A 15735-nucleotide genomic window follows, 5' to 3' on the forward strand; every position below is an offset into this window, starting at 1 on the left:
TCTTTTGTTTCAGTTTCATTGATTTCAGCTCTCAGTTTAACTATTTCCTGTCTCCTACTACTTTTGGTCTTGGTCTGTTCTTCTTTTTCTAGGGCTTTGAGCTGTAGTATTAGGTCATTTATTTTTTGAGTTTTATTTCTTTTATTAAATGCGCTCCATGAAATAAATCTTCCTCTAAGTACTGCTTTCATAGTGTCCCAGAGATTTTGATATGATGTTTCTTTGTTCTCGTTTACCTCTAAGAATTTTTTAATTTCCTTCCTAATATCTTCTGTTATCCATTCATCATATAATAGCATATTGTTTAATCTCCAGGTATTGGAGTAGTTTCTGTTTTTTACTCTTTCATTTATTTCTAACTTCAATCCACTATGATCTGATAGAATACAAGGTAGTGTCTCTATCTTCTTGTATTTGCTGACATTAGCTTTGTGGCATAATATATGGTCTATTTTAGAGAAGGATCCATGTGCTGCTGAGAAGAAAGTGTATTCGCTCTTGGTTGGATGGTATGTTCTATAAATGTCTGTTAAGTCTAAATTATTGATTGTGTTATTGAGATCTATGGTTTCTTTGTTCAATTTTTGTTTGGAAGATATGTCCAGTGGTGAGAGAGGCGTGTTAAAATCACCTAGTATTATTGTGTTATGGTCGATTTGGTTTCTAAAATTGAGAAGAATTTGTTTAACATATATGGATGAGCCACTGTTTGGGGCATAGATGTTTATGATTGTTATATCTTGCTGATTTATGCTTCCCTTAAGCAGTATGAAATGTCCTTCTTTATCCCTTCTGACTAACATTGGCTTGAAGTCCACATTATCTGAAATGAGAATGGATACTCCAGCTTTTTTGCTGAGTCCATGTGCATAGTATGTTTTTCCCCATCCTTTCACCTTTAGTCTATGGGTATCTCTTTCTATGAGGTGAGTCTCTTGCAGGCAACATATTGTTGGAACTTTCTTTTTAATCCAATCTGCCAGTCTATGTCTTTTGATTGATGAATTCAGGCCATTAACATTCAGGGTTATTATTGAGATATGATTTGTATTCCCGGTCATTTGGTTCATATTTAAAATTTTATTTATTTATTTATTTATTTTTGACACATCTTGGTTCCTCCTTTATTTGACAGTTCCTTTAGGGTAATTCCTCCCTTTGCTGATTTGCTTCTTTGTTTTTTATCTCTTCCTCATGAAATATTTTGCTGAGAATGTTCTGTAATGCTGACTTTCTTTTTGTAAATTCTTTTAGCTTTTGTTTATCATGGAATGATTTTATTTCATCGTCAAATTTGAAGGTAAGTTTTGCTGGGTATAAGATTCTTGGTTGGCATCCATTTTCTTTCAGAGCTTGAAAAATGTTGTTCCAGGTCCTTCTAGCTTTTAGGGTCTGGATTGAAAAATCTGCTGATATCCGTATTGGTTTCCCCCTGAATGTAATTTGGTTCTTTTCTCTCACAGCTTTTAAAATTCTGTCTTTATTTTGTATGTTAGGTATTTTCATAATAATGTGCCTTGGTGTGGGTCTGTTGTAATTTTGTGTATTTGGAGTCCTATAAGCCTCTTGGACTTGATTTTCCATTTCATTCTTCAGATTTGGGAAATTTTCTGACATTATTTCATTGAATAGATTATTCATTCCTTTGGTTTGTTTCTCTAAGCCTTCCTCAATCCCAATACTTCTCAAATTTGGCCTTTTCATGATATCCCATAGTTCTTGGTGATTCTGTTCATGATTTCTTACCATCTTCTCTGTTTGTTCAACTTTGTTTTCGAGGTTAAATATTTTGTCTTCAACATCTGAAGTTCTGTCTTCCAGGTGTTCTATCCTATTGGTTATGCTTTCTATGGAGTTCTTAATTTGGTTTATTGTTTCCTTCATTTCAAGGATTTCTGTTTGTTTTTTTTTCAATATCTCTAACTCTTTATTGAAATGATCTTTGCTTCCTGAATTTCCTCTGTTAACTGTCGATTGGTGTGATCATTCAATGCCTGCATTTGCTCTTTCATCTCATCGTTTGCTTCCCTGATCATTTTAATTATGTACATTCTGAACTCCCTTTCTGTCATTTCTTCTGCCATGCTGTCATTGGATTATTGAGGTAACATCTAGATTTGTTTGGGGCATTTTCTTCCCTTGTTTTCTCATATTGTTCAGGAATCAGTGGGTCATTAAGATATTGCAGATTCCCTCTATCGACTTATAATGTCCCTGAAGATTGCTAGTATATTCCCTCTTATCCTTCAGTAGCCTGAAGTCTTGGAGGAAGTTGATAATGCTGAGCTCCACGAAGAAGCTGCCTCTCTAGGGGTAGTGACCCTCAGGTGGTGCATATTCCCTGCTAGTGGGCAGAGGTGCCTCCACTTGTTGACCAATGGTCATCCAATGGGGAACTAGGCTGTGGGCTGAGGCAAGTCCTGTTTGTGCCTGTGTCTCTGGTTTTACCATCCCTGTGGGAAAACCTCCCCCGGCAGGGAAGACTCACTCGGTGGGGAGGTCTCGCTGGTCAGTTGCCCTCCTAGAGGTTCCCCTCAATCTATAACTACCGCCTGGGCTGGGCTGTCTTCCTCTGCAACTTTCCCAGGGGCCCGGACCTACGTCCTGGGCCTGGGAGCCTCACCCTTCGCAGGCGAGTCTCCTTAGGCTGCCTCTCCAGAGAATCTGCCCGCAGTCCTGGAAACTTCGCTCCACCCCTAGTCGTGTCTCTGTGCGGCTCTTCCAGCAAGAAGCCACCTAGCTCCTGGGACCCTGCTCTGCACCTAATCGCCTGGCTATGCGGCCCCTCCTCTGAGCCGCCACCTGGAGCCCCGTACAATAGCTCCGATACCCAGAGACCCGCCACACACCTCCTCCTCCGGAAAGCCCCCTGGTTTCCGACGCAGTCACTAGGAGCCCAAGCAACTCACTTTGCGTCTCCTCCTCCCGCCAACCGCCCGTATTCCTAGGCAGTCACTCTGAGTCCAAGTGACCTGCCCTGTTCCTCCTCCTCCTCCTCGGGGTAGTCCCCCGGGTGTTCAGGAGCGGTGGCTCCGAGACCAAGTGACCCACCGTGCTCCTCCTCCAGGCAGGCCACCGGTGTTCAGGAGCGCTCGCTCTGAGTTCAAACAGCTCGCCATGCAGCTCCTCCTCTGGCAACTGCCTGTGGCTCTGATGCAGTCACTCCTAGACCAAGCCACCCGCCGTGCTCCTCCTCTTCCTCCAGGCAACCTCCCGGTGTTCAGGAGCGCTCGCTCTGAGTCTAAACAGCTCACCACGCAGCTTCTCCTCAGGCAGCCGCCCGGAGCCCCAGTGGCTGCTCCGAGTCCAAGCGCTGTGCTGAGCCGCCTCCTCTATGATGATCCCAGTTGTCCGTGTTTACCGCTCCTGTCGGGGGAGGGGTGTCTCCCCGAGCAACTCTACTTCACAAATTCCCTGCGTTCCGGGGCTACTGCCCCATCCGGGACGCCTCCCCAAAGGGAGAGACTCACCCGGTGGCTTTGAGTTGGTCCCAAGCCTCTCACTATCTCCTCTTTTGAATCCTGCATCCTGGAGCAACGTGAAATGCAGCCGCCCTCTAGTCCGCCATCTTGAAAACCCCAAATATCCATTTTAAATGTGCAATATATCAGAGAAAGATTATCTTCCCAAAGTTTTAGAGACCTAACATGTAGCATTTGATAGCCTTTTTAATGTTCATAGTATCCTTTTACTTTTTCTTTAAGTGAAAATCAATAGTCCAGTAGCATCCTTTTCCAAGCTAATCGATTAATACATATATGAAACATGACATAGTGAGATGAGTTTTAAAAGTAATTTAAGAGTTAAGTCCAAAACCATAACTATCAGAAAGAGTGTCAAATAGTCCGCAACACTCCGTTCTAACACCTTGTATTCACTCCCAAGGACTATATCCTGCTCCACTGTAGTTATCACTATAAAAGAATCTTTCAAGTGCTCTTATCAAGGTTTCTATATGGTTGGTCTGATGGCTTTGAACAATAGTGGCAATTTGTAATATAGTAGCTTCTCTCTCCAATACTCAGAAAAATCAAAGCATACAAAAACTATTTCTCTTGATGCAGCTTTGGATCAAATGAAAGAAAAAGGAGTTTGGTCCAATCTATGAAGACTACTCTTTCCCTCACAAATCTCTAGTGGAAAAATGTTCCTAAGGTCTGTATCTACATGTGTTTTGTTATATACGGACACATGAGAAAATGTACAAATATTTTTCTACTTCAGTATTTCATGCCATGTGTATTTGGAGGCCAAAAATAGATGTTCTTTTTTCAATCAGGCTGTGAACTAATCAGATATGTGAAGTTTAGTTTAAAATCTACTGAAATCAAATATTTGATTTCTATTCCTTCAGTCTGTATGCTTTAAATTCTTTTATACAGAATAGCACAAATAACTGTACACACTTGGAACACGTACAAATCATAAATAGCAAATATTACTTTCTAAAAAGATCAATTTTACTTATCAAATGAACTTTTAATAAACACATTGAGCACCTGAGATTTCAATCATCTTATGGATCTGAATCATGATTGTTTTCCATGAGTTTGTTCTTACCAACATTTTGAAGAACTACAAATCATAACTATACAAAATAATTTTAGTAAATAACATCCATCAATGAAAAATTGTTTATCAACAGAAATTTCTATTCATGTCTGGACAATTGAGAAACTACCAAATACTAAGTAAAACAAAGCTATATGATGCATCACCTGTGCACAGAAATCTCAAGCTCTAGTAGGTTTATGAGGTATGGCATTTAATGGTGTGAATATATTCCCAAATGTAGCATGGTGATCAAATCACTGTTTTCTTTTGAAATCAAGTCAATCATTTCTGACAATGACCTGTTCCCCATTCCTCCCTTGCCTCATGGAAGCAGGTAGGGTTCATCTTACCCACACCCTCAGAGAAATCATGTGACATGGAAAGGACTCAGTAAAAAAGTCTTTGTCAAAGTGCAACAAAAGCCAAATTTATGCCAAAAATAATAGACTTGGGAACAAATTATGATGATATGAATCAAGGTTTTGTTTTGTTTTGTTTTGGGTTTTTTTGTTGTTGTTTTAGTTTACTAATTTGGTTGTTTTTCATCCTAGATTTGGTAAAACTTCCATGGCCTGAAAAATGAAGTGAATATTCTAAAGAAAGCAAAATATCTAAAGAAGGATCCTCTCAATCTTCCAGTACCCCAACAAAAGGCTGGCCTGTGAAGCAGGAGGTGATATAACCATCCAAGCATGGGAACTAAGCACAAGTGAATTGGTTTGGACTCTGCTTTCCATGGGGAGCACTGGAATGTGAAGGCGACCATGTCTCCATAGTCAGGAAATCTGAGAACTGCATAATCTGGCAGGTGTAGAGAGGGCCTCGGGCATCTGCTCACTGTTGCCTAGTGCACTAAACCACTTGGGAGAGCAGCCAAAGTTTTGTTTCCTGAAAAAGAGAACAAAAGTTGAGAGTCAAAAGTTGAGTTGAGAGTGGGTATCAAGAGACCTCACACTGTCTTGAAGGATTAACCAGCAGTTGTCACATAGGAATATGGCTTTAACCAGAGACTGGAATTAAATGATGGGATCATTCAGGGGATATCAAAAAGGACAGATGCGAACAGTTGAAGACAGATTCTGCAGCTTTTTCTCCTCAGCTCCTGTTCTACCCTCCACACCATAATACTATACTAAATACCTAGAATCACACTGGAGAAAAAAAGAAGGGAAAAATCCCTAAATGAATGAGTCTATACTTAAAACTGAAAAAACACAGAGTATACCAATTTTCTTTCTTAGATATAATAGAGGTGAGACATAAAATAGAAGGAAAGTGATGTTATGGAAACAAAATGTCTCAGCACCCTGAAAATTTATGGATATTTAGAGAGTTAAATGAGAAGAATTTTTTGAAGTACTTATTATATTGCCTCCTGCCAAAAACTAAATGGTCTGAAATTATACTTTTCTTCCAAGTTAGCTGGCCACAGTCACATAGATGCCAATAAAATACACAGGACTCAGATTAGTGATGAACAACCAGTTATTATTCACAGCAATAGCAGTGACCATTAGATCAGCATTTTTAATGCCAGTTCCCTGAGCCCCAGTTTTCCATAGTACAATAATAGGGCTAAATTGTACCAGCAATGGGTTACATTATAGGTGAGAAACTCTGAATTTTAGAAGGCTGAATCTTATGTAATAAAGCAATAAACATACCTGCCCTTTGCTCTGGAAAGAGATACTATTGTGATTTTCAATTATTATTCACTATTAATGATCTTGCCAAGAGAATGCAATACCAAGAATAATCAGTACCTCACTTGCAGGCTATATAGAAACTTGAGGGATCCATAAAGATTTATCTCCTAACACTATACCTAGTAAGTGCAAAGTAAATATTGACTATTTTTGTAATTACTACTGTTAAAAAGCAGTTAATATAATATTATCATCCAATGATATCAACATTTGATGACATAAACTATACTATTAGCTGAAATTTTTTCATTGTGTTTGAATTAATAAAAATATCAAATTAAAAGCCATTTCATGGACATAATTTGTAAAAACTACTGAAATTGGCTAAAGAACTTTTAAAAATCTGTCAGTTTTTCCATGGGAATTGTAAACATTTATGCGATTTACATCTTCCTTGAACAGAGGGGAAGGAGTTTAAGATGTTTCTCATCACTTGGATGAAGATGGTGTACTTATTAAAATTAAATAGTCATTACTAAAAAACAATAATACTCCATTAGCTTAATTACAATATAGATCTGTTTATCTCTTTGACCTTTGCTTAATATATTGGCAGGATGTTTCTCAATATAAAAATTAAAGAAACTACAGAGCAGAATGATTTAAGAACATGCATAGTTTTCTGACATATAAGTGTTAACATTTAACAGGCAGTATAAAATTCTGTGCCATCGACCTCCTAGTTGCGTGCATTTTCCTGGGTCTATTATTCCCCTTTATGAAATCAAGTACTGGAGGAATATTCCTGAATAACTAAATATTCCTAAATGTAAACACCTCTTTATTTTCTCTTGTATTTTTTTTAATTCCAACTTAATTACAACTTTAATATAATCTTTTTGATTACTCTTAGCTGCTCCTAGTATCATTTTCTGCCAACCGGCTCAAAGGCAAAAAGTTCAGCCATCTTCATCATCAATCTGGTGATCTGTTTTGCTCAAAACTGAATTGTGGCATCAATTTCTGCAGGAAGCAGAGGAATCCATGAGGAAAACTAGAATAGTTTTCTTTACCATTTACCATGTTATTTACAAATCAAAAATAGACTTTTATGCTATTAACAGTTCTGGAAAATGAGAAGCCAAGGACTTTCCCAAATTATACCAGCTGAATTTTTAGAACCCCTGATGGCATACTCTATTATTTGGTCTTTGATTAAATAGTTTAGATGGTGAAATAATGCTCTTGAGTTAAGGATCACTAACATTATCTCTACAGTTCGGTTCAAATTGTAACTTTAATAAGAGTTACTATTAAAAATTCCCTTAAGAAAATTCCTTACTTAAAAAAAATGTAGTTTGGTTCAATGCATTAAGAAGGATCAATCCATAGCAGTAACAAACCCATATACCCAGGATGATTCAAGAGTAAGTTCCAGTGTGATTAAATATTTTGTCTCTAATCAATAATTAGCAATCAGTAATTAACACAGCAATGACAACAATTTTTTCCAAGTTGTTATTTCTCAAAAGACAGCTCTAGATCTTGTAATTAGATCTTGTAATTCTTAGAAAAAATAAAAATACATATATATATAATATATAAAAAAAATAAAATTATAATGGTTACAGGAGATTTAACAGAGCTAAGCTATGCTCTAGAAATATTTTTAGTATGTTTTTAAGTAATATGTTGTCATTTTAATTTTTGGAGTTCTTACTCTCAAAATCAAATCTCAGAATATATTGCTATTTTTCCTTTATTGATTTATATATTTATGATGAATTAATTGTATAAATGGGATTAACTCAGATATTTTAAAAGATTTTTGAAATTCTACAATTAAATATATGACTATACATATCCCAATAAAGCTATATTTATTAAATCTTCTGGATAAGGCAGGCATGGTGGTACACACCTATAATCTCAGGTACTGGCAGAATGAAGAAGGAGGATTGCAATTCAAGCTCAGTCTGGGCAATTTAATAAGACCTTATCTCAAAATAAAATAAAAAGGACTGGGATGTAGCTCAATGGTAGAGCACTTGCCTAGTAAGTTCCAGACTCTAGTACTAGAAAAACAAATTTCAGTTAACTAAAGATATTTATAGAAATAGAAGCCCTCAGCTATCATGTTCAAAAAGGGAGATGGTGGAGGGGATGTTGTGACCTAATTAATCCTTTCCCCAAAAGAAAACATAACAAAACCAGAGCTAGTATTTTCTTCCCAAATTGGAGGCTATATGGTATATCAATATCAGATAGTTGATCTGCATTAAGATTTCCTAAATTGTGAGAAATATTAAGTAGTGTAAATAATGGGTAGACATGACAAAATATTAGTGTTATGGATTAAATTGTGTTCCCCCACCTTAAAAAAGAATTTCCTGTATTGAAGTTCTAATGTGACTATATTTAGAATTAGAACTTTTATAAAAGTAATAAAAGTTTAAATTATGAGGTCATAATAATATAGAGCTAATTCAAGACAGCTATTGTCCACATCAGAAGAGGAAGAGACACCAGAGATGTGTGAATATAGAGAAAATACCATGAGGACACAGCAAGAAGGCCACACTCTACAAGACAGGGAGACAGATGTCAGGAAAGAACAAATCTACCAAAGCCCTTGATATGCCCCTAGAGGAATGAGGAAAAAAATTCTATTTTTTAAGCCACCCAGACTGTGGTGTTCATTATAGCAGCTCTAGTAAACTAAGACATACACTTTCAAATATTTTTGTTGTTACGCGATGGTGTATAAGTAGTTCTATTTATTTAAAGAATGTCAAGAGTTGTTCTACTAACAACTTGCTTTATGTAGCATTTTAATCATTTTTCATGTACTAAGAATTTATTTTTTCTAATGTGTTCACTTTTGTTGAGATAAAAAATTTAAATATATATCTGAATTGAATATTTACCATTTCTGCTACAACTAATTTATTTGTCCTTTGGATTTTGCAACATGTTTTAATCCAATGTGCATGGCTTCTTTTGATGTACATTTTTAAGGTATTCCTTAGCAAGGTGGACCTGGAAAGTGACCATTTAGCAGCTGTATTCTCAGCAAACACTACGAGACCTCATGTATAAACAGTGAACAAATAATGATACTTAAATGTGTCATTTTTCTTCCCTTCTCCCTGCTTCTCAATCAGCCTTGCATATACATTTTCTAAGCAATGAAAACACTGTTGATGCAAATGTATTTCAAAATGGGTTCCCTAAATCTGAATACCAATAAACCTAACTAAATATAATTCAGTTCACCCAATTCCTTTTAACTAACTAATTTTATCATGCACCTAAAATATTCCACAATGCATATCGGCTATGATTTTTTTTTACCCAACCAGTGTTTTAACCACATGTGACCTGAAGAATAGCAACTCATTTTAATGGTCTGAAAGTTTTCAAAACCTTCCTTTCTGTTAATCCACAGCAGGTGCATTTATTATTTTTTTTTAATAATTTTAGTTGTAGATGGACACAATATCTTTGTTCTGTTTATTTTTTTTTCTACGGTGTGGGGATTGAACTCAGTGCCTCACGAGTGCTAGGTAAGTCTGCCACTGAGCCACAACCCCAGCCCTAGCAGGTGCATTTTCTATGTTACACATGTATGTATATACACCTGCAGAGTGCATGCCAATATTTGCATGTTGGTATTCCTTTTATCAAGTACAACCCTCCTGTATCAGATCTGCATATATTAATGTTTCCATATCAGACCAATCCCATTTCAATAACTCTTAAAAGGAACTTCAGTAGAACCATCTGAATCCTAAATGACTCAGAATTGCTCACCTTAACCCAACCTGTTTCTTCTTTCAACCATTGCTGGTATTAATGTTTTGTTCCGTAGGCAACAGTGAGTGTGTGTGTGTGTGTGTGTGTGTGTGTGTGTGTCTCCATGATATAGAAAGTAGTAAGTTTCTGAGAGAACTAGTCATGTGTTCAGATGCCAGCTTCCAATTTGTGTCATAGATTTTTGGATATGTTTATATAAACAAAAAGAAACTAGTCACTATAAAATACTATTTACTCCCTAGTGCAAGAAGACAAAAAATAAGGCCACTACATTCAAAGATTAATTCTATGATAATGAATAGCTTTAGCACCATGGCAAACTTTTCAGATCAACAAAAAGTGTTTAGTTGCAAGTAGATCCAACCCCTATTAATCATGTCAAACCTTTTTTATGAGAAGGGTGTCCTTCATTCTGCTATGAAAATAGAAATGTGGCCTGATTCACTCTATAGACATTTAAGTAAACATTGGAATTCTTAGAGACCATTTTTTAACAAGGGTTTTAAACCATCTAATGGAAATCTATCGTTTGCCTAGTGATAAAAGATTGAGGTACTTAAAAATCCTAATTTTTAAAATTATTTTCATTTTTAATTGACAAAAAAGCAATTATACATATTTATGGAGTTTCAATGTGATGTTTTGATATATAATTACAGTGTGGAATGATGAAATCAAACTAACTAAAAAAATCTCACCTCACATACTTGTAATTTTTGTTTAATAAAAACATTTAAAATCTATTTTAGAAGTTTTACAATATAAAATTGACAGAATGATGACTATAAGAAACACCATTTTTTCTGAATAATAAGTTACAAATAATTGAGTTCTTATATACCAGGCACATATATTACTTAATCCTTATAACATAAAATAAAACAATCAAATGAACTAGATTACCGTTAGTCAAGAAATACCTAACAGTCAATTTATAAAAAAAGAGAGATTTATTTTGGCTCATAGTTCTGGAAGTTCAAGGCCATCATAGGACATTTCCATTGTTTTGATCCCCACTGAGGGATAGCACATTATGACAGTAGGTTAGAATGTGTCCTTAAATCATGAACTAGGAAGCAGAGTGGGGATAGGGGTGGGAGCGTGAGGTTCCACAACCCCTTTGGAGAATGCACCCCCAATGACCTAAGGACCTCACACTAGGTCCCACCTCTTAAAGGTTCACAATACCTATCAATACTGCCATTATGGAGTCCAAACCTATAAATATGGAAATTTGAGGGACGCTCTTTCAAACCACAATAGTCATATTGTTATTCCCACATAAGAAATGTTGAGAAGTACATGAGAGAAATAATTTCAGATGATGTGGTGATATACAGATATAAGACTTGGGAAAGCTTCTACCCCAGTGTACATAATAGGGTCTGCATTATATATAATGAACTTGAAAGCAATAATTAAGGCAACTAAAATTCAGTCTGTTTTATGCACAATGATGGTGATCAAATATTATTCTCACAAATAAAAATTTTGTTCCATAAAAATAATCTACATCCTAAACAATTGTGCCAGTTTCAGTTGAGTTTAAATTATCTTATATCTATCACTTACACTTAAATAAAAATCACATTTTTCATGATCATTTTAATGTAGAAAACACTAACCATGTTTGGATGTACAATAAGCCCAAAGATATCATTATATAATTATTAGAGAATATATATTACTCATAGTCATGGTATAGCAAATTGATTGCTTATTTTTGTTTGTTTGTTTGTTTTTGTTTTTGTTTTTGATTTTGCAAGAATTCTTAGTCTTTCCCTGGGAAACTGAAATCATGGTTACTTTCATTTCCAAAATCTATGTATCTAAATTAATTAATAATATCAAGTTAAAAACAGGAGGGAGATTTTGAGTCCATTTGTTATTATTTTACTGTAGGATACTGGGGTGTACAAAGCATGATCTGCAAAGTACTCTTTTCCTCTGTGAGTTTCTGAAGAAAATATAAACATAAAAATACATACCACTTCATCATTAGCTGAACCAACACTTAGCTCCTCCAAAATGCACAGTCCCACAAATCGTTGTAGAAGTCAGCAGCTTAGGATCCTGACCTAAGCAGAGTCTCTACCAAGTATCAAATGACAAGTTCAGTGTGTTTTATTTCCAACTATAGGTTGCATTTTTGAAGATTGTAATAACCCCCCCCTCTATATTTTGGTCATATCCAAGTATTTCAGAAATGCAAGGTCTCTGAGAGTCAGTGGGCCCCAAGACTTTCCATAGAAGAGGCAGGACAACCTGTTCTTCCATGGTGCACCCATGTGCCCCGTGGTGGTAAAAGGTAATGTCACTGAGGTCTGGGACTGGATTTGAGTGACTGAAAGGTAAATGCCCCTGTCTCCTCTCATCTCCTGAGCTACCTCTGATTCAGCTGATTAATTCCAAACCACAGAAAGTCTTGGTCTATGGGAAGCTCTTCTGTGCCTTCCCAGCATCCTTTACTTAATTTTCATAGCTAACATCATCTAACCTTACTTCTGAATTATCCCTGGATTATTTTTGTCAAATCACCAAAGGACTACATAGGAACCAAACCATTTTTGTGACTTGTATGATACCACTTCATACTGATCCTACACAGCTCTTTTCACCTTTCTGACTGTCGCTTAAGGTGAGGAGTTCTGTCAACGAGCAGCCACATATGTTGGTCCTGCTGTGGCCTGAGCCAATTTCATTTTCTCTTATTTTCTTCAGTTACTATAGACTCCTTTTTCATTTTATCATTTAGCAGGTCACTAATAAATTAGGGTAGAGGATATTTTGAGGATAAGTTCTACAGACTGCCTTCTCTGGGAACCTTGCTCTGTTCATTCATATGATGAGGGAGGAAAAATGCCAGCAGTCTTGTTTGTCCTGTGAGAACATCAGGATAGGTTGCCAAACTGAGAAGGATAGCCCAAGTTCATTCTCCTTAAATCTATGGATGGTGTGAGCAGAATATATTCTCATTAGGGAGTGATTTCTAATACAGACAACAAGTAAAGCATGCAAGCTTTTTGGGGACCTTATTTTCTACATATATGTTGAGAAACACATAAAACTGGTCATAAGGGATATAGAAAGAAGGCTGAAGCAAACATGGACATGCAGGAAAGGTTTTAAGTTCTGGAAGTCCTGGCACAGATATGCTCAATAAATACCTGCTAAATGAGCACAGGAAAAAATATGAGACTCCAAATAGCTTTAATAGCTTTTCAGACTGATTCTAATGTCTTTCTAAGGTTTACAAGGAACACTTTCTATTCGTGTAATAATAGGCTTTCTGTTTCAGCTAGGTCACTTTTTTATCCAAAAGTTCAAAAAAGAAATATAGTTTGTTCCTGTATACCTACTAAGGTCAAACTCAGCTAGAGAAATCAATGTAGTTAACATTTACAAATCCCTTTCAATTTCAAGTCTGTAATACAGGCAATTTGCTTTCTATATAACTTCACAGATTAGCACCAAACATTCTCCAAGCTTACTTAAGCATATTTGCCCACAGAGGAATCATAAAACATACACTGGGAGTATACCTGTGATTATGATTTATGCATCCATTTGCCAGCCCTTTCAATAAAAGAATGATATTGTGTGTAGACAGTGTAATCCTGGTGTAGTCCCTAAGCCAAAGATCTATGAAATGGTCACAGAACTATTCTATTTTACCACTGATTAAAAGTTTTAGGCCTATATATCATATCCACCTTCCTAATGTCTTCTTCATTGCCATATATATATGTTATAGTGTGCATCACATGACAATCTAGGAAAATAGTTCTCAAATAAGAACCATTTTGTCCCCAAAGGGACATTGGTAACATCTTGAAATATTTTTGACTGTCACAACTCAGGAAGGGGTTGGTACCACTGCCACACAGGAACAGAGGGCAGAAATGCTGCTAAACATCTAATCATGTATAGGACAGAGCCTTATAACAAAAATGCTATTTCAAAATGCAGAAGTTGAGAAAGATTAGCGTAGGATCACCCATCATGAAGTCTTAAAGTTAGTTTGCAGAAATGTACCATTTTTGAACAAAGACTGAACAAAGACTCACTGGCTGGTAGGATCCCTGTAGAGGGATGGAAAGAGATAAGCATTAGCCATGATACTTATACTTTAAGACTTCAGGGGACAACACACTAATAATAAGGTATCCACATTGGTGACAGAAGGCCACATGACAGACATACCTCAGCACATGCAATTGCCAGTACTTTCTGACAGTCATAGGATCAATTCCAGTGTTAAATACACCTCAAGCTTTGTTTCTACACATGAGAAAAAAATCAAAGAAAACAAGGCTCTCAAACACATCCCTATTTGCTGTCATCCAGCCATTAAGGAACTACAAACTCTATTAAGAGTCACATTTTCTAACAGGAAAAATAAATGAAAATGTGTTTGGGTATATCCCAGCTAATAATCAAACAGAATACGACCAGAGCAGGGACAAATTGATTAAAATAAAATTGTAGACAGAAATATAATTCATGCATTCTCAAAGTGTAAACTTTAGAACAATCTGTATCTAATTACTAATGTCATGGTATCAGAATACTTTCAGGGCCTGCAGTCTTTGTTCTGAATGAGTTCCATAATATTGTCCAAAACTGGAGCACATTATTAAAAAATTTAGCACACCAAAGGATGTTAATGACCACAGGTACCCTTAATTCAAACTAACAAACAGGTGGAAATAAAAGATAATTTAACAGAATTCTGATCAATAAACACTAATTATTTTTTCCATATTTCTAAGTTGATTTTTCAGTAAATTAATGTAAATACTCCAACCAATGCATCCCACCCAATGTCATAATATCATAATCCATTTTATTAGATTGATGAATGTTTATCATCATGATTTGACTACAACCCTAAAATCAACTAGTTTTTTTTCATAGGCCTTACATCAGCAATTTTCAAACCATTGTCAACAGAGCTATTGTTATTAGTCTGTCAATCTCTGTACATGTGCAAAGCTCAGTCTTTCAAATAATATTTCCCTTACACTATTTTTTCCCTATAATATGCAGTTGCTGATACAACTAATAAAATAAACATTTTATTAAAATTATTGAACTAATACTGATGTAGTCTCAGTCGACAGGTGGCAGAATCACAATTATTATTAACAGGGCAGAAACTGTTTTATTATTTTAAAAATGAATTATCTTCAAAGTACCAAGAACCATGATCCTGTACTAGGAAAACTGAATTTTTGCTGATGTTTCTTGCATTTATGTAAAAAAAGTCCATTAACCATGGGGTATTTCTTCTGACTCCACATTTGCTCACCGTGGCATTCATAGCACAGCAGTCCAAATCTACCTTAGAATTCATATTTTCCTCCAAGATCAAAGTTTAGTGTACTTAGCTGTGGGCTTTGTTGATCCATTCCTCTTGAACTTCGTTTGGGCCCATAATTACATGCCCAATATAGAGAAAAATGTCAAGAAAGAAACAGATTTCAATTTCAAGCTTCAGAGGAGTTCTGATAATAAAAATGTGGTGAAAATGATGAAAACTACCTTGACTGATGTACTCTTGTTTTTAGGGACAATGTTCAATGTGGTGACTGTAAGAAAGGATACATGTCAATTCTGAGATTAGGCCTTTGCCAGAGGAAGTTGTCATTTTTCAAAAGGAAAAGCTCCTTTTGATGTAGGAAAAATGTCCAGCCATGCTACTTGCTATGCAAAAACA

The sequence above is a fragment of the Sciurus carolinensis genome, chromosome 7, assembly GCF_902686445.1.
Source record: "Sciurus carolinensis chromosome 7, mSciCar1.2, whole genome shotgun sequence".
In the NCBI taxonomy this organism is placed as follows: domain Eukaryota; kingdom Metazoa; phylum Chordata; class Mammalia; order Rodentia; family Sciuridae; genus Sciurus; species Sciurus carolinensis.